General features: G+C 40.2%; 1 protein-coding gene across 3 annotated transcripts in view; it reads right to left on the bottom strand.

Moving 5' to 3' along the window:
- SIPA1L1 (signal induced proliferation associated 1 like 1) overlaps nt 1-22,777 on the bottom strand; it is a 380,780-nt gene that overhangs the window by 326,895 nt on the left and 31,108 nt on the right. The gene's annotated exons all lie outside the window — the stretch shown is intronic.

The raw sequence follows: 22,777 nt of genomic DNA, 5'->3' as shown, positions 1-22,777 counted from the left end.
CAGGAATGTGTCTCCCCTTGTTGAATGGGCGAACAAAACAAAACAAAAACATTTAAAAGTCAGCAGAGATAGAAGAAGAGCCAAGAGTCTCAGTACAAACCTCATCAGCTGACCTACAAATTAGAAAAAATTGAACTTGTCCCCTTTTTTGCTTCTTTATGGATGTAGGCATGAAAGATTTTCAAGGAATTGAAAAAAATATAGTTTTAAAGGTAATGTTTTAAAAATATATAAAAAAATCAAACACTAAATAAATTTCATAGTACTGCTAATGTCATGTTATCTAGTTCTTCCTTCATATTATCTATCACCACCTTGCACAGATGTAGTCAGGCATCATGCAGGGTCTTTAACCTAAGTTTCCAGAAGCTCTTTGCAAACATGAATTAAGCCTCGTAACATTCTTGTGAGGGAGGGAGGTAATTTTCTGTTTTTATAAATGGGGAAACAAAGTGAGGGAAAGCGACTTTCCTCAAGACATACAGCATGCCTGCAGCGCCCAGTCAGGAGCAGAATCCTTGAGATCACACCTCACTCCTATGTTTCCAGTCACAAGACAGCACTCTTTTTGGCTCCATCTCAACTGGGCCTACAACTAAGATTTGCTCAACTCATTTTAAAACACTGTTTTAACCACTGTATAGCTAGCCAGCTTGGATGGGGACAAATTATGTTTAAAATTGTAGGGTTTTAAATTTGATTTTAACACTTTGTCCCAATCTTTACTGGATAGCTATGCAGAACAATATTCAAAACCAATTCAGCCACAGCCAGCCTTTGGACTCTCTGAAGACTATGCCACAGATATCCATGACTATTATGAACTAGATGTGATTCTCAACTTCATTTTTAAACACAGGTTTTTGGCCCTTTTCTTTTCAAAGACAGCCTAGGAAACATAAAACAAACAAGTTGATAATGTTGAAAAATAGAAAGCTGAGCTTCACATCAGCAACATCTGACTGGGATGGAAGACCTGAAAATCTCATATATGTAACACACACTTTTTATTGTAAAATAAATCAGTTAAATATGGGATACATATTCCAATTAATCATCTTGCTAACCTACCCAAAACCCTTTAGCCAACTATATATGCATGGTGGGATAACAGGGGGCAGAAAATATCTTGGGAGTGAAAGCATAGGAAATATGTTGGTGTCCTGCCCAACAATACTAAACTCACCTCTGTGTACAAGAAACATGTTTTTAGCCCCAGTGTAGGAAAGTGCCTTACAGTAGAACATAACAGAGCTACGGACAACGAAATGGAACCGGGGGGGGAGGGGGGGGGGACGACAATCAAAAGCAAATCATACTGTACAAACACACTCTCTCTCTCTCTCACACAGACACACACACACTTACTTCATTGGTTTGTATCAAAACAAAAAGGTAATCATTTTCCTTGCTTTCGCCAAGGAACAAATAAGTATCCTGCTGCTTCTCTCAGATATACATAGCAGACATTGCAAGCAACTGGAGACAGATCATCCTGTCTGCACAAAAAACTTCCTTAATACAGACAAAAAGCAAAAAAATTAAACCTCTTATAAGAAAGATTGCCTGGACAAACTGTCCCCTTGACAGTTCTGTGAAACAGTTTTATATGTTTAAAATGAGAAGCCACATATTAAATTTAAAATCCCATACAGGTATTGAAATTGAAAACTATAACAAAATTGAGAGATCTCCTTTCTTCAAAAGCAGTACATGGTGGGAAGTTTTTCCACACAGTTATATTTAGAATTATGATCTGACACCCAATGGTTAAATACAAAAAAATGTCTGAAAATATATTAACTTCAAAACTTTTAATCATCATAAAATAAAAACGTACACCATTTCTTACATTAATTTATGCTCAAATAGCTAGGAAGTTAAGTTGTAGTGTGGAGGAGCAGTGAAATCCACAGTCCCAGGACAAGAACAGTGTGAGGGTGCTGTACATCCACCTTCTGTTGCAGGTACTATTAATTAGAACAGCACCTGTTGCCATTCTACACAATTTGCACGGTGTACAGGTGCCATATAAACACAGATCCACAAACTGGCCTGCCCCCATAATAATGTGGCCATGTGCATCAATCTATGAAGGACTGATGCAGAGTGATGTAAATGGCCATGTGTCAGTCTTTGGTCCTGGGGAGAATTTTACACTATATTCATGACTTTTGGTTTGTTTAAAAAGTAGACTAAAAAATAAACCAATGAGAATTTTAATACAAAGATGTATGTTTAACAATCTGACCAAAAAGAAAAGGAGTACTTGTGGCACCTTAGAGACTAACAAATTTATTTGAGCATAAGCTTTCGTGAGCTACAGCTCACATAAATTTGTTAGTCTCTAAGGTGCCACAAGTACTCCTTTTCTTTTTGTGAATACAGACTAACACAGCTGCTACTCTGAAACCAATCTGACCAGAAACCACTGCACATATCTCAGAGATGCACTTTTCTATACATTTTATAGTATTATTTTCTGCCATTTCCAATTTCTAAATGTCCTTAACTTAAATAAGTAACTGGAGAAGGGATTGTTTTGTATCAAACTATGAAACTTAAAGACTGTTGGAGGACTTTGTAAGGTTATTTCAAATATCCAATAGTTAAAAATATTTTTAATATGAAGTTTATAAAGGAGTTTGAATCAAGTTCCAGTTATTTGAAATGACTTATTTCTTGCAACTTGTTGTGTTGGTATTTCCCCACAGAGGCCATATTTTTTAAAAGCTGAAGTCTGAAGTCAGGCTTCTTAATTCACCTATCAGCACCTAAATAAGATGTTTGCTACCACTTGTGGTTTAATTGTATTGCTACAGATAAGCTGCAGCTTTCTCCAGGACTGCATATTTTTTCATAACCAGCCATTTTGAAATGAAGGGATACAGAAGATTATACAAGTTTCAGCCTTCTTTCCATTCTTCTCCAACCTTCCAAATCAGCGTACTCCAATGCTTAATGCAACTCTAGTGTAAAGCTCAGCCATCTCCATAATTTAAAAGTACAAACCAGAAACAAATGACCAAGGACACGCTTCTTTTCTCCCTTTAGTAAAAAGATGCAACAATGATTTTTATTTTTTCAACTTAAGTAACATTTATTTCAGTTCCTTATTTAAGGCTCTTGTTCTCCTGACTGAGCTATACATACAGGTCTGATTTTTAACACCTTTTCAAAGATTTAGCCTGTTGTATTTTATTTGATAAGCTGCCAAGAATCACTGTATATAAAATATCCACTCCCAGCATAGCACAAATCTAACATGTTGCTCTTTTTAGGAGCATCTGTTCGTTCCTCCTTACATTTAAAGTAGTTGGGATTTTTTTGTTTGTTTGTTTTTTTGGGAGGTGGCGGTGTTCCTGCTACAAAGTGTCTATAAAAAGGAACAATATGATCAACTCTCTCCCACCAACCAACATCACATCTTGTACATGTGTCTTATATCTATTACATGTGTTCAAATGCAATGATATCTACAATGCTAATGGTATCACTAATGCTTAGTTTCCAAGAACATATGGAAATCCACAAAACAAAGGATTTGTTCCTTTTCACAACAAAACTAAGGAACAAATATATTGTTACAAAATACATCTTCTAAAAAGCAGTGTTTACTGCTCAATAGACCCAAAATACAACAGCCTTGTATGTAGGTTTAACAAACAGAAGTGAATGTCAACAAAAATGAATATAAAAAGGAAAAAAGGAATTTAATATAATATGCAGAAAAGCCTACCTGCCTGAAATTTAAAAAAACACATCAAATTTCATTACAACTCTTCTTGATCTGACTTTCATTTGAAGACATTCACTCAAGAACACACCATCTGTTACTAGCTTAAGATTCTAGTCACTATCTCTGACGCAGTGGGCCCGGCACTTTCACTAGTTAAGGACAATAGGCAAACTTTGCAGTATATTCTCCAAGTTCGGTTGCCTCAAAGTATCAGTGTTTTCTTGTGTGTGTGTGTTTTTTAAATAAAAAAATTTAACATACAAGTTTTCAGCCTTACAGAAATAATGCTCAAACACAGAAAGGGAAGTGGATTCACTAAACCTGGAAAAAAAAAAAAAAAAAAAGAGCTAGGATTATTTTAAAAAGGAGAGATCAAACAGAAGGATTATTCCAAATTGCGTGTGATGGAATGCCTCCCTGTATTCACACCTTACACACTATTGTAATAATCTTTGTATAAGGTATGCCTTGTGGCCTATCTCAGAACATACATTAATTTTAGAGCTTCCTATCAAGCTCCAGCTAAACTGCTTTTTTGTCTATGGTCTCAGAATTTACATCACTTGGAATACCCAAGTCATGGTATAAAGAAATTTATGTTAGAAGATATACTTCGCAGGAATATGGTCTCTTATACAAGCAATTTTGGATTCCCTGAGGCCCCTTTAGGGGGAGTCCATTATGTCCCCCGCATCTTGAAGCAGTCATCTTCTCCCCATTTTTACCCTCCTCAGAACACACAAATTTTCAATGATATATATAAATGGCCGTAGTTCTTATGGACAAAAACACTGGATGATATGCAGAGCCCACTTACATTGCCGTTTACTGGACTGGTAGATTACCAGTGAAGACATGGCTCCTGCAAACTCAAACCACTTCTGAAATACAAAATCATAGATCATAGTTTCCTGGATAGCCCCACTTCAAGGGAGAAATGTGCAAAAAAAATAAAGAGTTAAAAATAATAAAGAGACACTCAATTCCCACTGAAAGGTCTAACTTCCCTTTGTCCTTTCCGAAAATCTCATTTTTAAACTGGTTTCAAAAAGGCTAAAATTTAAGCATGAAAGTAGGTCATCAATCATTCTCAGATACTTTCCATAACATATATTCTGCATGTAGCTTTTACATTAGAAGACTAATTTTAATAACAGACCTCATAATACGGTGTTTTTACTTCAATTTTTATGGTTTAATTTCTGCCATATAAAATCTCATCAAAAGCTGGGCATGCATATTGCCAACCCATATACAAAATTTTGGCAAGCCATGAAGAAATCAGAACTCTTTCACACAAAGGCCCTCTGTGCTATGCAGTGATTGTTGTCAGTTAAATATTAACCCAGAGAGAACCCCAACCTGTCAAAGCTAAGAAAGCCCCATAGGCCCAAATCTGAAAATGCATTTCTTATTAAGGAATGACCATTTACAGTTTGTCTACCCCACAAAACAAACAAAAACAAATTGTTCATGTATTAGTCAAATTTCAATTTTATCTAAAGAAAATTGAGGACTGGAGGAACTGTAATTCCTAATCTGTCTCTAATGTCAAAATGAGAAGGATAAAAAGTTTTGAAGGGAACAACAACTGGTTAATGGAAGTATCTACTCACTGTAAGAATTCTCAGTCTATTTCTGATTCATACTCTCAAACAGTGGTTTGGATATCATGGACAGAAAAATGTGACGGGTCCACAGACAAGATATGAAGAACAACTTCCCAGAAGCCAGTGTACTAATTTTCTCTGCATTTTCCTTACAATTCTGTCATAAGTGATATAATCTTTTCAGTTCTGCTCACAGTTAGTAATACTATACTCTGAAAGCAGCCTGTTCATTTCAATACAATTCCTTGTAGAATAACGTACTACTAAAAGTGAGCATGGGTGGCAGAATCAGACACTACATTAGTTAAGTCCTCAAAACTTGCTTACCTGAAGTCCTTTATCCTCAACTGGTGCAAATTTCAAAAGCCATTCTTTCCTTATTACTCTAAATTCAAGTTAGCTCAATCCCTGGTTCCAAGGTTCACTTTTATCTTCACATCCAGTTCTTCTCCATTGCCAAGAAATAGATATAGGGTAGCTTCTGAGCTTGGAGTTTCTACTTTCTGGATTTGAAAATTATTTTCTAATATTTCAAGAATGTTTTGATAATGTATGTTTAGCTATATTTTTAATCAGAAGATATCTGAGTATTTAATATCTCCCAAAAAGTACAGTACCCAAGAACTCTCTAACACATAGAAGCTTGTCAGCACTTGACATCAGTGGCAGATTAGCCAGTAGGCTGATGGGGCCTGTGCCCAGGCTCCCCAGCCAATTGGGGGGCCCAGGAAAAATGGGCACCCCCATACCCTGACCCTGCTCTGCTCATCCGGGGGTGGGGAGGGAGCAGAGGGCTTTGTCATTCCAATGCTGCGTTCTCCCCCTCCCCACAGCATGTTTTGGGTCACAAGGAACAGACAGAGCAGCTCTGCTCTGGGTCCTGCCTCAGCAGCTGGACACCATCTCCTGGGTCCCAAGGTCCACCTGTTTCCTCTACAACCATGAGCGTGTGGGGGTAAGAAGAGAAGGGGATACAGGAATGGGTGGAGGGATACAGGAGCCCAGCATGTGGCATTCCCTGGGCAGCAGCAACCCCAGCAAGGAGCCAACCACAGCAGCACCACAGCAAGGACATCACTGCAGAAGTTGTTGCCAGCAGCAGCTGGGGCCTCCCCTGTTATGCCATCCTGTCCCCCACCCCAGCACCAGCAGCCCAGGTAGCACTGTAGGCGGAGAGCGAGAGCCAGAGAACCAAGGGAACTGGCTTCAGCACGCACATGTACATGGGCGCACTTTACCGCCCCAAATATAGCGGTCAAACTACACCTATCGCCTTGGGGGGGGGGGAGGAGGAGGGAGACAGAGCTTCTCAGGTCTTGGAGACGGGGGGAAGAGCAAGATTGCAGGGCTGCGGCTGGAGACGGGGGAGGGGCATAATGGGCTCATCGTGTGTGGAACAGAGCGAGATGGCAGGGGGAAGGGGCAGAATGGATGAGGTGGATGTGGCTTTTTTTAAACAACTAACAAAACCATCCAAAGCTCAGGCCTTGGTAGTGATGGGGGACTTCAACTATCCAGACATACGTTGGGAAAATAACACAGTAGGGCACAGATTATCCAATACATTCTTGGAATGGATTGGAGAATTTTTTATTTCAGAAGGTGGAGACAGCTACCAGGGCCAAGCCTGTTCTAGATTTGATTTTGACAAATATGGAGGAACTGGTTGAGAATTTGAAAGTGGAAGGCAGACTGGGTGAAAGTGATCATGAAATGATCGAGTTCATGATTATAAGGAATGGCAGGAGGGAGAACAGCAAAATAAAGAATGGATTTCAAGAAGGCAGACTTTAGCAAACTCAGGGAGTTGGCAGGTAAGATCCCACAGGAAGCAAGTCTAAGAGGAAAAACAACAGAAGACAGTTGGCAGTTTTTCAAAGAGACATTATTAAGGGCACAAGAGCAAACTACCCCACTGCGTAGGAAGATAGGAAGTATGGCAAGAGACCACCCTGGCTTGAGCAGGAGATCTTCAATGATCTAAAAATCAAAAGAGTCCTACAAAAAGTGGAAACTAGGTCAAATTACAAAGGATGAATATAAACGAACAACACAGGTATGTAGGGACAAAATTAGAAAAGCCAAGGCACAAAGCGAGATCAAACTAGCTAAAGACATAAAGGGTAACACAAAAATATTCTACAAATACATTAGAAGCAAGAGGAAGACCAAGGACAGGGTAGGCCCGTTACCCAAGGGGTGGAGGGGGAATAACAGAAAATGTAGAAATGGCAGAGGTGCTTAATGACTTCTTTGTTTCAGCTTTCACCGAGAAGGATGAAGTTGATTGCACATCTAATGTGGTGAATGCCAGTGAAAATGAGGTAGGATCAGACAAGGCTAAAATACGGAAAGAACAAGTTAAAAATTACTTGGACAGATTAGATGTCTTCAAGTCACCAGGAACTAATGAAATGCATCCTAGAATACTCAAGGAGCTGATTGAGGAGATACCTGAGCCATTAGCTATTATCTTTGAGAAGTCATGGAAGATGGGAGAGATTCCAGAAGACTGGAAATGGGCAAACATAGTGCCCATCTATAAAAAGGGAAATAAGGACAACCCAGAGAATTACAGACCAGTCAGCTTAACTTCTGTACCCAGAAAAATAATGGAGCAAATAATGAAGCAATCAATTTGCAAGAATCTAGAATAAGGTGATAAGTAACAGCACAGATTTGTCAAAAACAAATAGTGTTAAACCAGCCTGACAGGGTAACAAGCCTTGTGGATAGGGGGGAAGGGGTAAATGTAGTATATCTTGATTTTAGTAAAGCTTTTGATACTGTCCCTTCTCATGACCTTCTCATAAAAAAAACTAGGGAAATGCAACCTAGATGGAGCTACTATAGGGAGGATGCAAAACTGGTTGGAAAACTGTTCCCAGAGAGTAGTTATCAGTGGTTCACAGTCATGCTGGAAGGGCATAACGAGTAGGGTCCTGCAGGGATCAGTTCTGGGTCTGGTTCTGTTCAATATCTTCATCAATTATTTAGATAATGGCATATAGAGTACACTTATAAAGTTGGCAGACCATACCAAGCTGGGAGGGGTTGCAAGTGCTTTGGAGGATAGGATTAAAATTCAAAATGATCTGGACAAACTGGAGAAATGGTCTGAAGTAAATAGGATGAAATTCACTGACAAATACAAAGTACTCTACTTAGGAAGGAACAATCAGTTGCACACATACAAAATGGGAAATGACTGCCTAGGAAGAAGTACTGCGGAAAGGGATCTGGGGGTCATAGTGGACCACAAGCTAAATATGAGTCAACAATGTAACGCTGTTGCAAAAAAAGCAAACATAATTCTGGGAGGCATTTGCAGGAGTGTTGTAAGCAAGACACGAGAAGTAATTCTGACACTCTACTCCACGCTGATTAGGCTTCAACTGGAGTGTTATGTCCAGGTCTGGGCACCACATTTCAGAAAAGATGTGGACAAATTGGAGACAGTCCAGAGAAGAGCGACAAAAATGATTAAAGGTCTAGAAAACATGACCTATGAGGGAAGATTGAAAAAATTGGGTGTGTTTAGTCTGGAAAAGAGAAGACTGAGAGGGGACATGATAACAGTTTTCAAGTATGTAAAAGCTTGTTACAAGGACGAGGAAGAAAAATTGTTTTTCTTAATCTCTGAGGATAGGACAAGAAGCAATGGGCTTAAATTGCAGCAAGGGAGGTTTAGTTTGGACTTTAGGAAAAACTTCCTGTCAGGGTGGTTAAGCACTGGAATAAATTGCCTAGAGAGATTGTGGAATCTCATCATTGGGGATTTTTAAGAGCAGGTTAGAGAAACACCTGTCAGGAATGGTCTAGATAATTAGTCCTGCCACAAGTGCAGGGGACTGGACAAGATGACCTCTTGAGGTCCCTTCCAGTTTATGATTCTAACGGGGTGGAGCTGTGGGTGGGGCCGCAGGCAGAAGGGGTGGAAAGGGCCAGGCTACAGACAGAAGGGATGGGGAGGGGGGGCCTCCCCACTTCCTGTGGCCCAGGGTCCCACAAAACCTTAATCCCTCTCTGCTTGACATGCTCAATAAAAATAATAATAAAGAACCTTTCTTTGCTGGAATAATTTTTGGCACATTAACCATTAATGAAAATTCTCTCCAATTCTTTAGGTTAACCAGTATCCTCACTGTGATACTATTGGTCCTGGAGGAAATGAGAAAGCAATCATTTTTTCTGATAAGTGAATTCTTTTAAAAATTCCCACTGTTTTGAAATTAGACATTTTCTTTAGGTGTCTAAATTGATTTCATGCTAAAAGGTTCCACTATTTGTTTACATTATGACTTTCCAACCCTGCCCTCCCCACCCCCCACCCCCCAAAAAAACTATACAACACTCATTACTAAACCAAATCATACACATATATTGTGGAAATACACACACGCTGCCATGTGTACATTCACTGTAGGTTATATAATAAAAATCAAACGTCAAAAGTCTTGTGTGGCAAGATGATTTCAGTTATTTCAGGGGCTGGAGAGATGAACTAACACACAAAGGTTGACACAACTTCAACTATAGAGCTCCATCATAATAATAATATTTGATAGTGTTTAAATTATTCTAAAGTCACTGTAAAATAGATTTTTTATTTCATTAACACTATGTTCTAGAATGATTTTATAACCAACATTACCACTGAATTTAGTGTTGCTTTGCTATAGAAATCAGGGAACCTTGCCAAAGAATGTATGTCTGATATCCACAGAGTATGTGCAACGGGCCTTGATCGTAAGTGTAGCTGGTAAGAGGTCCAGGTTTAGCATCAGACTCAAAATCTGATGCTCTTTACACCAATGGAGCATTCCCAAAACATTTCAGGAAAATGGCCCATGATTGATTTTCTATTTACAAATTGTGCCATTTCAGGGTCTCAGGTGGACAAACAAAATTTAACAAAATGACTTTAAAGGCCAAAGGGGAAAAAATAAAAGAAAAAACTTTTATCCTACCCAAAAAGTCAGCCCACTCAACCACGCCCTATCCCCAAACAAGCAAAAGCCTAGGGAAAGGGCTTTCCAGTGTACCACCAAAAGATCAACAAACGTGGGCTCTGTCAGAACAGTAGAAGAAAAACATTCAAGGATCAAGAACCCTCCAACACATGCCACCAGCTATCTCCCAGGTGTTTAAATCTGTGGACTAGAAATAACTAACATGACTTCAGCTGCTTTGATGGTACATTGGGAGAGAGAGCCAGTCTCTCACATAGCTAGAACCGAAGCCACATGAGCATAAGTATACTTTGTGTATCTGCTTACAAACACAAATTACAAACCATCTTAAAATTAAAGCTTCCAGACCAACCCAGGATGCTTCGGGTCATCAAACTAGTCCTTTCAAATGCATTTTAGATTCCTACTTCAACAAAAATAATACATACTAACAACATATTTCTAGTTTCAGAGTAGCAGCCGTGTTAGTCTGTATCTGCAAAAAGAAAAGGAGTACTTGTGGCACCTTAGAGACTAACAAATTTGTTGAGCATAAGCCTTCGTGGGCTACAGTCCACTTCATTGCATACATAGAATGGAACATATAGTAAGATAGACAGATATATACACACACACAGATATATACACACACACACACACACACACAGGTAAGTTGGAAGTTACCATACATCTTACCATATGTTCCATTCTGTGCATCCAATGAAGTGAGCTGTAGCCCACGAAAGTGTATGCTCTAATAAATTTGTTAGTCTCTAAGGTGCCACAAGTACTCCTGTTCTTTTAACATATTTCTAGGTGGTTTTGTTTAGTCTTTCATGGCTACAAAACACTTGCTGAATGTTACTCTCCTGCATACAAAGTCCAGGTGCTATGAACAAAATTGTCTGAACACAGCTTCAGAGTTACATTATTATTTTATTCAAGTGCTTCATCTATGGTAGCATGGTGTACTGTAATAATACTGCTTAATTCCTGTTAAACCCTTGAGTCAAGAGTAGAAAAATAATGGTGTTACAGTAATTATCTAGTTACAATAAGCTAATGACAATGAAAGGAGTGTATACAAGTTGTTTTTAATCACCACTACAAAATTATAGCTTTTAAAAAAAAAACACTTATTACCTTTTTTACATAGATCGCCCCAAAGGCACCCAAAAAGGTGAATTTAAACAGTTTATATCAATCCACCTGTTTTTATTTTTCCTTCTATAACCAAAATATATAAAAAGCTGTAGCTCCAACTTGGGGAAAATTGTAATATTATAAGTAGGTTATGTGAGAGTCAATAACCCATCTGTCTCCTTGTAAAAGAAGAATGAAAAAAATAGTATTTTTAAATTAGGTATTAAAACAATCCAACCTGTCAGCTATTACTTTGCCCATTGTCCAACATGATGACAGAGCTGCACTTAGTATCTAATTATTAATGTGCACTTTTTACCATTTTTTTTCTCCCTAGTTAATTAATTTAAGGTCATCTCTGTTCGGAAAAACTAACTTCAAAAAAGGCACCACCGGACTGCATATTTGTATGATTTCCAGGTCTTCTTTGATTAGTCTATACATAAAACTTCAAACTGACCCTAGAAACTGAAAAGTTAAGTTCTGACAGTTTACAAATTCGAAACAGCACAAGTAATAGCACAAATCAAATTCTGTTCTCTATTAAAACACAGAAATTGCCATACTAAGACGGACCAATGTACATCTACGGCCTCTATCTTGGATCTGGCAGGGCCCAATACAGATGGTTAAGAAAAGGTGCAAGGAAAAACTGCTTGGCAATTAGGACATAACTTTTCTTCCTAACATCTTGCAGTGGGCCTATCCTGAACCATGTAGGTTTTTTTCTGCTGTAAAATTTCACCCTATCAAATTTATCTATCAACTATTGTCTACAAGTTATGCGGCAGATCCTCAGCTGGTGTAGATCAGCATAGCTCCATTCATTTCAGTTCTTTTGGTACGTGGAACAGAATAGGATCTCATAGCTGCATTAGCTCTGCAGTGATAACAGGAGTAAAGACTTACTTTTGTCAATGAAGTAAGCAAATATGTACACAGGGCAGACATATTTAATAAGGCAATACATTTTACTCCATCAATTTTCAAAATAGACCGACATTTTAAATTACCTAGTTCACTAGTGTCTTGTTTCAGCCTCAGAAGGGGTCAAACTGGATCAGTTCACAATGGTTCTGAGAACTGATATATTTTTCTTGAAGCTACCATTTTGACTCCACAATCCATGCTTTAATTTTAAAAAAAAGTCTCTAGCCCACCCGGGTTCCAAAGATAACTTAAATAATTAACCTAAAATAAGAACCTGGTAGTACAGAATCTGCAGCCAGTTTAGTTCAAAGGAGTAAGTCAGGTCTAATGATGAAAAAGCATTAACTATTCTGCAGCTAAGCAAAGCATGCAAGAAAGGTGTGACACAACATTATGCAGATCTACAGAGAATAGAGTGTTTTGGCATCAAGTGGGAGGAGCTGGTTTGTGAGCAGAACTTGATCCATTACTTCATCTCCACCCACCCTCTTTAGGCTCCTGATTATAATAAATACAGGCACTCAATAGACAAAAACATTCTCCAGGAGCAAGCAACACAGCACATGTCACCACAGGAAAGGTTTCTTTTTGGATAGGGTCAGTAGTAGCAGCAAATATCCTCACTATTCCCATGATTTTATTCCCAGCAACAGATCAGAGGTGAGGAAATTCTCTCTATTAGTGGATACCAGTCTGAGGCTTTGGAGCATTTATTTTGCTGATCTTCTGCTTATGTACTTCACAATTTTTTACAATAAACACAGGAAAAAACAATAAGCCTTTATTTCAGAAGTACGTATTATACAGCTCCATACTGGACTTGCAATTATTTTCAAAAAGAAAAAATTAACCTACACAAAATCCCACTATCCATGAAAACACTAATGACATTAGGATTAACATGTGGATTTTCAGAATGCCAACCTAGAATTAACAGACAGTACTTGAGACACTGTCTGAAACCTCTCCTTTTTATACACTGTTCAAACTCAAAAGGGTGTTATATTCAGCTAAAAAACAAAAGACCATACAATAGAGAAGGCTTTTGAAATGCATACTAAAGCCTTTTGAGACACACTAACGAATGCAAACAATCTAGAATATTACGATCACCTCGCCCCCCACTATTTCAAATGAACATGGTGGCTATCTAATATACTTAAAGCTTAGCACATTAAAAGTCTCACACAAGGATACCAACTTTCAGAATACACATTAAACTTGGAACTTCTTTATCATCTTCTGTCCTTACAGTCCAATTCTGATTCATCAGCCAGTCATCGTGAATTGGCATGTAGAATAAAATATATTAGCTACAGAGCATTAGTATACTAAGTCAGGCTTAACTGTATTCAGATGTTTTATCCATTACTATCAATTGTTCAAACAAAATAATCTTAAGTAAACCTGAGAAAATGTCTGTATTTGTTCCTTCCAACAACTTCAATAAACTGGATTTATATTATACAATAAGTGTAAGGAACTGTTTACAATACATTAACAAAAACGATGCCTTTCTAACTGCAAGTCACGGAGTGGCCAAAAACTTCCATTTACAATAGGCAGGGATATACTATACCTAACTACAGGCCTATTAAATATTTCCAGTTCTGCTGTGCAGCAGCTTGTGCTTGACATATCATAATCCAACAAGTTAAAACACATTCAAAGTTACTTCATGTCATTACCACAGACATATTAGAGCCAAGAGGCACACCTAGTGTACGCTATTATTCAACTTAAACTACTCTCCTGGTCAAAGATGAGGCAACCCCACAGCATCACTTCTCCACAAACAAAAACAAACAAAAGTTACAGTTTGTCATTCTTGGTGCAACTCTCAGGAAAGAGAGCAGAGACAGCATCTTGAAAAACAGGTGAACTGCTTGTCTGTTTCAGCAGCACTCCGCCCCAGGATTTAGCTCACTATAACTATCCTACAGGAAAACCATACAGTCATTTAAATGTTTACTTTCAGGTCAAGCAGTTCTAGGACTCCCTTTGTCCATTAATTCACCTTTATAAATCACAAAGAAACCAACATTTGTTTTCAATCTTTTTAAAAATATACATAATATTGCTACATTATGGGTTGTTAAACAGTACGAACATTCACTCATAGTTGGCAAATCTGGTGACCTGTCATTTAAGAAAACACAATCACAAGAGACAAACATGTCACTAGAAATTGTAAATTAATGACAAAAGTTTGAAGTAAATACTTGGCTAAAAAGCTTTGCAATGGGCTATGTCTCTGAGTTCAAGCATTGTTTTTAACCTAGTTATAACATTGTTTGGCCCAGTCCATACAAGCAGGACCAAATTACATTACAAAAAAATAGAACACAACAAAATTTAACCACTACGGCTCAATTCTGTGTTTATTGTGTACACAAGGCCCCCCTGAATTCAGTGTACATTGCTTTTAAAAACTTATCTTGCTTTCCATTCATAACTACATATCTAACTACAGCATTGCTGCAGGTGTCACATCTCTGCCTACACTGTAAAAAAAAAAAAAAAAAAAAAGCGTTGGGGGAAATGGCTTACAACATAGTAGTCCACAATTAACACATAGTATGCGCTTGCACCATAAATGGGAATCAAATATTTTAGCCACAATCCAAAAACCAGTCCAAATTGTAACTATGTTCCTAAATACATGTTCAGGAACATGTCAATGGGAGGGCTTCTCTGGTCAACATAGCTACCACCTCTCTTGAAGGTGAAGTACCTACGCTGACAGACCTTCTCCTTTCGGCATAGATAGTCTTCACTGAGCACTGCAGCACTATATATGTAGAACAAACCCTGAGTTAGGCTATATCTACACTACAGCCTATGTCGGCAAAATTTATGTTCCTCAGGGGTGTGAATATTTCACCCCGAGCGATATAAGTGACACCAACATAAGCACTTGTGTGCACAGCACTATGTCAGCAGGAAACCTTCTCCTGCTGACACAACTTACGCTGCTCATGGAGGTGGTTTTTTTATGCCAAGGGGAGAGCTCTCTCCCATCGGCATACAGTGTCTTTACCAGATGTGCCGCTGCAGCACTGTTCATATAGACATGGCCTTCGTTTCCCAGACCTGAAGAAGAATTCTGTGTAAGCTCAAAAGCTTGTGTCTCTCGTCAACAGAAGTTGGTCCCATAAAAGATATTACCTAACCTATCTTGTGTCTGGGAAATTATAATCAGTTCACTTGCAGTCACATCTTACAGGTGCCTCAAAAACATGTATATCCACTTCAAAGCTATTATAAGCTGTCTTCCCATTCTTCATGTCTGCCTTATTTTAGGAAGCTGAAGCAAAATCCACCTGTACAAAGGAAAGCTACTTTCGCCCATTCCGTTATCCAGTACATAACACTTGTATTTATTGAAAAAACTACTAAGTCAAATCTACCTTAGCGGGCAGCACTATAATTTGTATTCAAAACTCTGCATTGCAGGAATTACATTCTTTTGTAAAAAAAAGGACAGTCTTCAATATCTGAAACCATTGTATGGAGGCAACTTTGCTGTCCATACTCATTTGTGTCATGATATGACAATTTTAAATTCTAAAATCTATAATTAAAGAAAAAACATTCTGCTATTGACTCCTTGAACAACTTAGAACCACAACACACAAGCCAGTCAGAAATAACTGCAATGAATCACCCACAGTTATGTCCATGGAAACACTAAATCATTAGGAACATCAGAGAACGCAGACACTGTTTAACTATACACTGTGGAACAGATCTTCAAAACAATCAGAAGGTTCTGTTCTCAATTCCACTTCAGCTCAACTTTTTTGCAATGTGGGCTTTTGAGGTTACTCAATTTTTCCAGGCAAAAATATTTTAATACCTGACAATCAAAAAAAAAACAAACAAACAATCACATTATTCTAAAGCTGCAGAACCGGGACCTCCCTAGGGCTTGTTACTTACAGCAGTTCTCAGAGTACCACCACAACTCCCAAATTAAAAGGAAATTTTCTGCTTCTACAGGGTTTTATAACTGGTACTGTATGTTGCTTTATATTCATAAATCTCAAAATAAAGATACCAGGAAATGCATCAAGTTTCCTTTTAAAAATATATTCAGGTCATTTTTTTAGTTTATATTCCTTTGGTACACAAAGCAGCTCATCTTTGCCACATTTCTACGGTCTAGATTTAGCATACAACCATAGCGACATTTTATCTAATCCCATCTCATAGGTGAAAATCTCAAAGGCACATGCAGCCTTCACAACTTCCTTTACCCCTTCCAGCTATGTACCAGAAAGCCATACTCTATGCTTCAGTAGCCAAAATGTCTGTATGTCATTTTTAAAACATCAATTTTGAATTCTTACCCTGTTCCCTATTTCTCCTAGTTACTTGTATGTTAATATGAATTCTTGAGATTCTGTTCTTCCTGTCAGAATCAATACTAAGTCAACTTCAAAAGAGGAGTTCCATCTGCAGATTTTTAAAACATGGATTCTATTTTGTAGCACAATTTAACAGAGACAAACCTCCCTCCCAACAAAAACGCAATTTCCAAGCAAGGAATTTGTTTTCAGTAACTCAAAATTGGAATGGATAGCCATTTCGCTCTGTGTGTTACTTAGGAAGAGTAAGCCAAATAACTGAATGAATTTTCATACAACTCAACCCAAATCTGGTCCTTCCATCTACTTTAATATTCCTCCCCATCCCACCCAGACAGACACGCACGCACACCCCGTGGCTGCAGCTCAACTCCCCCATGGCTGAAGTCCATAACATCTTGTTCAGAGTTATGGACAACCCCCATTCCCGAGGTGTCCGTAAATTTGAGGTTCTACTGTACTGTGATTGGAAGGAGTTTCTGTTTGTATTAACATTGCTCCAAAGCACAGGTGGCCTTATGTTTCTATTTTCTATCTTCAAACACTGCAACCTACAACTTTAAACCTTGAAACCTACAACTTCAAATCATTCAAACACAGCGCCAAACTAACCATTATTTTGTGTTTTGTTTTTAATTCCCATATTTCTTCCATTTTCAGCCTGTTCACCAAGTCTGTCAGCTTCCTCAACTTTTTATTGAAATACTAGAAGAAACCAAGGTACCCAGATATTACAGTGATAGTGATGCTATGTTAAGCACATACATAGACATTATTCGAGATCTACAATTCCAGGGCCATGAAGAATCTCTAAACCACCAATAGTATTTCCTAGTCTGATTTAATGTAGTGTGATAGGTGAAAAATGTTGACTTGTGAAGCATTTTCTTAAAAAACAGCTGAAACATTTCATTTTGAAGCCAACATTCAACTCAGAGGTAGTATCCTGGATTAACACTGCACTCTTACAGAGCTTTCCAAGCTTTAAAGTGCTTTACAAATATCTAATTCATTTTAATGTATTTGCATGCATTAAATACCTAACCTTTGATAAAGGAAGGCTTTATGGAAGTTTGATTCGTTTTTAAACAGGTAAAGCCTGCCTAAGTAGTTAATTGAGTTGACAGGCCTGATTTTAGGATAGTGACCTGCATGATCGACTTCAGAAAGCATAACAATGGTCCAGACCCAGATCAGTGCAGTCCAAGCCTGTGGGAGGGATTTCTCTTAAGGAATTAATTGATAGAAGCTCCAAAATCCCAACAAAAGCTATGCTTTGAAAAGTTGGTAAGAGAGAAACATGGAGTAAAACAACTAAGTTTTTTAAGCCCTACACATTCCCAGTGCAAACCTAAATAGAATTGCAGTAGCAGCTATTAAGTTCACTATTGCACAACAAAAATCAATCACCAGGCTGAAGAAAAAAGCACAGGATACAGAGGCATCACAGTTCTATTACCCCATTGGTAGGCACTCTATCGGCATGACAAGCAAAAAGGGAAAACATCCATTCATCCTTCTATATTATTGGTTCAAACTCAGACTACTTTGTTTTACAATTGAATTTCACACTTGCTTTGACACATGAACCAGAATAATGAATGTATACAATTTTTACATGAGACTTCTACACATATTCCCCCACACAACCTAGTGCCCTAGGTTGTGTGGGGGAATGTGTGTAGAAGTCTCATGGGCACTAGGAACTGAAGGGCACTAGGACGCCACAGTACAGAATCTACTGTAAACTTTCCATCTGAGTTTACAAAGGGTTGGAATGTATTTCAATTTGGCATATATGTTCTGTTAGTAGTAATTTGTACTTCCCCTTTCTCACCTCTGAGGAAAGATTTCACAATATGTCATGATCATATCATAGTCAAGCTATCAGTAGTCATATCATTCTATGGTAATATTATCTTAATAGAAGATCTTAACCAATGTAGCTATGCTATTACAGAGTAAGGAAATTGGAATCATGTTTTGCTAAAAGGGGAAATGGGAACAGGGAATGGGGCTGGGGAAACTGGAATCATGTTTGGCTAAGGGCAGGAATGGGAACAGGGACACAGGTGTAAGGCTCTGTGGTGTCAGAGCTGGGAAGGAGGATACTAAGGAAGGAAACTGGAATCATGCTTGTTGGAAGTTCACCCCAATAAACATCGAATTGTTTGCACCTTTGGACTTCGGGTATTGTTGCTCTCTGTTCATGCGAGAAGGACCAGGGAAGTAAGTGGGTGAAGGAATAAGCCCCCTAACATCTTGGTGCCGGTGACTCGGATGCATCGCATCGGATAGGTGAGTGGCAGCCTGTAAGTCCCCCTCCCCAACAGTCCGCGCAGCTGCTTGTAGGGGGTATAGCAAACTCTCGTGATGGTAGCTGCGGGTTCTGGCAAGCCAGGGTAAAGGATTTTTTGGATCAATGGATAAGGAAGAACCAGGGCCCATACCAGGTGCAGGGGTCAACCTGGGATGAGATTAAAAAGGAAATGGAGGAAGTGTTAGGGGACCCAGATGGATGGGGGGGTAGTGGAAGAAGGTCCCTGCCCATGGGGACTGAATGCCTTCCAGGGAAATGAGGCACTTCAGTCTGCTTGTGAGAGGTTTGAAGTAAGGGCAGCATTATGGGAAGCTGCCAGTAATCTTTCAAGTTTGGTGCTGCTTCAGCAAGGGCTGCTGAAGAGTTGTAAATTAGTTAGGGGTAGTGAAAGATGATGTGGCCCAAAAGGGTTTATAGTCAAAAGCAGAGTTAACAGACTACCTTTAGAGACTGGAGCTGGGACTTGATCCTGGGGGAGTGGAAAGAAAGAAGGGCAGGGGGGGTTTCAAAGTGCAACCTGCCTTTCCACACTCTTTTGTTTTTCTGAAGTTTTAATGGAGGGTACTTTGGATACTTATGTGAGATGTCAAGAAGGAAGTTTTTGTTTAATGATAAAACCCAGTTATATAAATGTAACTGTATGTGCAACTCTGTGCAGTCACATTGGATGGAGGCTTGGTAATTAAATTTTCCAAGGGGGTCAGGTAGAGTGGCTACTACCACCACTACGCTTCTGTCCACAGAAGCCTTTACAGCTATTCTGAGGGAAAATGGGCCCTTTTCCCACAGAAATGGTCTATAAAGGGACTGCTGCAGGCAGCAGGCAGAGAGAGAGAATCTGATCAAAATCATTTGACTATTGGGTAATGTAATCAAAATCACTAAAGGATGGAAGGGGTTTCTACTGGAACTTAACTTGGCTGCCTCTGGTTGTGTCTAGTTGTACAAGATGGCAATGTAATTGGGGTACAGTTGTGTAAATGAGTAATCACAGTGCAAAGGATGTTAGGCAAAAGAGAATTGTGTGTGTGTAAATGGGAAAAAGAAAAGGAAAAGGGGAGGAATGATGGGAACACTGAGCCTTGGGGTGTCTCTGGGGGATCAGATTGTTGCTTTGGTGGGTGTGCATGAAAACTCTGGGCATGGGGAAGGCCGTTACACCTTGTGTAAAATTAATATGGCTAATGTTATGGAGGTTAAACTATATGGAAGGAATGTGCATTTTCCCAGGACGTGTGGAGTGTCTATTAGAGAAGGTAAAAGAAATGCAAACAAAATATGGTACTTAATTAAAATCCTATTAGGGCTCCAAAAGGGGCCACAATAGGTTGTGCTTTCTTTTTCAGATCTCTGTGTGATTTGGAGCAGGAGATGAAAGTAATCAGAACTCTGGTGGAAGTAAAATGTTTCCCTTTTAAGACAGTGTCTGAGCTGCTAACAGCTTTGGATCCAGAAGCAAGCTAGTGAGCCTCTGTGTAAATGCAAATTACCTAGCTGATGGGCACAAAGGAGCTGCAAATAATGAATACATCTGATCAGCAAACAGGCTACTAGAAGACTCAGATTATGGCCCTCCAGGAAAGGGAGGTGAAAAAGACAAGTCAAGTCAAGGGGGACAGGTTAACTTTAAGGGGTGGGGGAAATGGGAACAGGGAATGGGGGTAAGGAAATTGGAATCATGTTTTGCTAAAAGGGGAAATGGGAACAGGGAATGGGGCTGGGGAAATTGGAATCATGTTTGGCTAAGGGCAGGAATGGGAACAGGGACACAGGTGTAAGGCTCTGTGGTGTCAGAGCTGGGAAGGAGGATACTAGAATCATGCTTGCTGGAAATTCACCCCAATAAACATTGAATTGTTTGCATCTTTGGACTTCGGGTATTGTTGCTCTCTGTTCATGCGAGAAGGACCAGGGAAGTAAGTGGGTGAAGGAATAAGCCCCCTAACAGCCTGACTCACCTCTTATCATCTGTTAATTTCTCCCTTCTTCCCAGAGGTCAACCAACCAACCAAACCAGTTAATTATTGCTTGGTTTAAGAAATAACTGCTTCCTAGCAAAGATTCACATACAGCAGAACCTCAAAGGTACAAACAGAGTTACGGACTTCGGAAGTCATCAATTGGGCAGCAGTGGAGACCCAACCTTCCCCCGCCACACACTCACACACACACACAAACCAGCAAACACTGTACTGCTTCAGGCTTTAGCCCTGAAAAAATCACAGCTTCAGACACGGGTTGGGGGCTGGGGCTGCAGCTCCAGGGTGAGGGCAGTCAGGGCGAGCTGGAGGCTTCTGACCATCAGGAGCACAAGGGCTCAGGGCTTTAGATCTGGGAGAGTGCTGGGGTTCGGAGCTTCAGCCCCACAGCTCCAGTCCCAGCTTCAGCCTTGAGGGGGTCACCAAGGCTGGGGGCTTGAGCCCTGCAGATCTGTTTCTGGCTTCAGCCCCATGAGGGTTGCCAGGGCTCTAGCTATGAGGGGAGCACCAGTTTCGGCCCCAGCACTCCCCCGTAGCTAAAGCCCCAAGGCCCAGTGCCCCCATCCCCACCCCCTTTGAGACTGGGAGCGGAGCCGTGGGGCTGAAGCCCCATCCCCAGTGCATCCCACGGGGCTGAAGGAGAGAACAGAGCCGTGGGGCTGAAGCCCTGAGTCCCAGCACCCCCCGCAAGGCTGAAACCAGGAGCGGAGCCACAGGGCTGAAGCCCCAAGCTCCAGCGCTTCCCCAGGTCTAAAGCCCTGAGCCCTGGTGCTCCCAGGGGGCAGAAGCCCTGAGCCCCCCACCCTAGCACCCCCCAGGGTCAGAAGCCCCACGCCCTGGCGGCGGCAGCCCCAACTCCCCTGTGGCTGAAGTCCGTAATGTCTCGTTCAGTTACAGCCCATTTCCATTCTCAAAGTGTCTGTAACTCTGAAGTCCTACTGTACTCAAGAACGGAACCAAGCTTTTACACATTGTTTTAAGTATTGTTAGCAAAATATACAGACGGTGCATATAAATCAGACTAGTTCTTTTATCTACTGTATTTCACTAATGTAATATAGAACTACTAGTGAAGGAAATCAGAGTGATGCATTGTGACATAAGTGGGGGATTTTCTTAGTGTTTTGTATGAGTGTGTGTGTCTCAGTTTCCCTGTGTGCTGCGTGTTTAATGAGTGGTGGGAGAGGGGGTTTGTTGTTACAAAGGACCAGGTGTGACCTCCCCTGGCAGTCCGGCCCTCGGACAACTGCCTGGAGATGACCTGATGACCAGCAGGCCCACCCCAGGTTAGCAGTCAGCCAGTTCTGGTCAGTGGGACGACAAAGGGCTGAGGAGAGAGGACCCAACCAGCTATGGGGAGGGTATGGGAGGGGACAGGACGACACAGGACGGAAAAGAGGTCCCCAGCTATCTGTTTTCCTGGGATGGAAGACAAAGGACAGGGAGCAGCTGTTGGGGGAGATGATACAGGATGATCAGCTGGAAGGTGGGGGCTTCAGGACTGGGGAGAGAGAGCAGCCAATGCCCACCTGGAGGCGGGAGAAGCCTACATGTACTGTGCTGAAGGATGCTGGGCCCGAGAGCCCTGAGAACATCCTATGCTGTGTTCAGATGCTCAGTAAACCATTCTGTTTTACACTGGCTCAGAATCACCAGAGTCTAGAGATCAGGATAGCATTATTTCTTCTGGGTGTGAAGACCCTAGTGGTCCAGAGCAAGTGGACTCACTAAGGG

Source organism: Eretmochelys imbricata, chromosome 6 (assembly GCF_965152235.1).
Source record: "Eretmochelys imbricata isolate rEreImb1 chromosome 6, rEreImb1.hap1, whole genome shotgun sequence".
NCBI classification, from domain to species: Eukaryota; Metazoa; Chordata; order Testudines; family Cheloniidae; genus Eretmochelys; species Eretmochelys imbricata.
The sequence above is the reverse complement of the archived record's forward strand: the minus strand, read 5'-3'. Positions and strand labels throughout refer to the sequence as shown.